Source organism: Ruditapes philippinarum, unplaced genomic scaffold (assembly GCF_026571515.1).
Source record: "Ruditapes philippinarum isolate M1 unplaced genomic scaffold, ASM2657151v2 ctg8779_1_1_1_1, whole genome shotgun sequence".
Classification (NCBI taxonomy): Eukaryota; Metazoa; Mollusca; class Bivalvia; order Venerida; family Veneridae; genus Ruditapes; species Ruditapes philippinarum.
The window spans coordinates 21016-22639 of record NW_026867306.1 but is presented as its reverse complement, the minus strand read 5'-3'; the positions used below and the strand labels follow the sequence as shown (position 1 = coordinate 22639).

Below are 1624 nucleotides of genomic sequence, written 5' to 3'. Positions count from 1 at the left end.
TTAGGACCTTTTTTATTCAGATTAGCGTTATACGTATTGCACATAAACGATAGAAGTTTTCTCACACGCGTTTGTAATCTTATTTGTGTTGTCCTTGGATATAAACTTATGCTTTAAATAAATAAATACATAAATGAATAAATAAGTAAATAAATAAATAAAGATAGAAATTTATCATGACATAATTAATCAGACACAAAAGGATAGGATAGGCTTAACAATGCCAACATCACATCTGTCATGTCAATTCCAACTTGGCGCATGTAAATATATTAAATATTACTTGTCTATTATTATTAAGCATTACAAAGGTATAAAAACATAAATCAAGTATACTGTTCTGTTGAGTAAAATTCAGACAGTATGAATTATTGCCTTTAGATATGTTCATTAATTGTTCTCGTGACGTATTGTTTTCAGTCAGGTTAAATAGGATTTGAATTATTTACTGTTCAGATTTTATGTGAAGCATTTCAAAAATGTCTGCTTCAAAGATTCTGTTGATGATACAGATTTTATCTTTCTGTTTGTTACTAATAGAAGCTGGAGGTAGATAATTTATTTTCTATTTTTACGTTCTTTATTTTTCAATATATCTATTTTAGCATTTATCTCATTTTTTTATTTAATTTTATTTTTTTTTAATTTTATTTTATTTTATTTATTTGTCTGTTTGCTTTTTTTGCTTTTGTTTATGTTTTTCAAGGATGAAGAAAGAAAAAGAAAAAAAAACACACAAAAAACAACAACATTGAATTAAAAAATCAGATAAATGAAACAAAAACGAATATCTAGAATTATAAATCATGCACGATTAAAAATAAACAAACAAAAAAATATACATATAACTTGCTCATATAAAATTTTATGGAAAATGAATAAACTGTATTTTTTTAAGAGAAAAGAAATGTTTAGCATTATGCTCTAGTATTTTGATCTAATTTGTTTTCATACTCAGTTTCATTGAGATTGAAATACGGACGTTTTAAATATTTGGGAGAAATTGTAGGGAAATTTTATTTTATATTTACATGTATCAATTATTTTGAATTTATATTGTAAGGAAAACAGCAAATCCAGAAAAGTTAAAATGGTTGCATTTTTTTCTTCAGATACTGAGCACGATGTGCCGGTCTTCATAGAGAACCTAGACAGAATAAGCCGTGGAGGTGGGACAGGTAGCAAAAAAATCAGACAAAGAAAAGATGATCATGATAATGACGTCAGGTTTACCATTCACATCAAGAGAACATCTTCCATCAAAACCCATCGATCACGTTACCACATGATACATTATAAAGACACACGTTAATAACTTGTTTTCTTGGTTTTAAAATCATGGACGAAATTGTGAAATGTGTTGATTTTCCCCTTTTTCTTGTTGAAGAAAAAGAAAACTGTCTTATAAAAAACAATAATATTTTAGAAGGATTAAAGTTTATGAAAATGATTATCAATAAAAATTAATGGTTTCAAATCATTTATTGTTGTTGTTGATTTTATTGTTGAGAATTATTGTTTCATTCAGTTACATCAACATTTCTTTGTCTTCTATATGCCCTGATTCTGGGTAGTCAGACCAAACTAATAATGAAAGCGAAATTTCAGACCCTGATATGCTTTT

At 26.7% G+C, this 1624-nt stretch overlaps 1 long non-coding RNA gene across 1 annotated transcript; it reads left to right on the top strand.

Annotated features, from left to right (window-relative positions):
• The first annotated feature begins 414 nt into the window (after positions 1 to 414).
• On the top strand, positions 415 to 1364 carry LOC132735644 (uncharacterized). The gene is made up of 2 exons (XR_009626480.1): positions 415 to 549; positions 1113 to 1364. It is a non-coding gene; the product is annotated as an uncharacterized LOC132735644 (long non-coding RNA).
• The last annotated feature ends 260 nt before the right edge of the window (positions 1365 to 1624 follow it).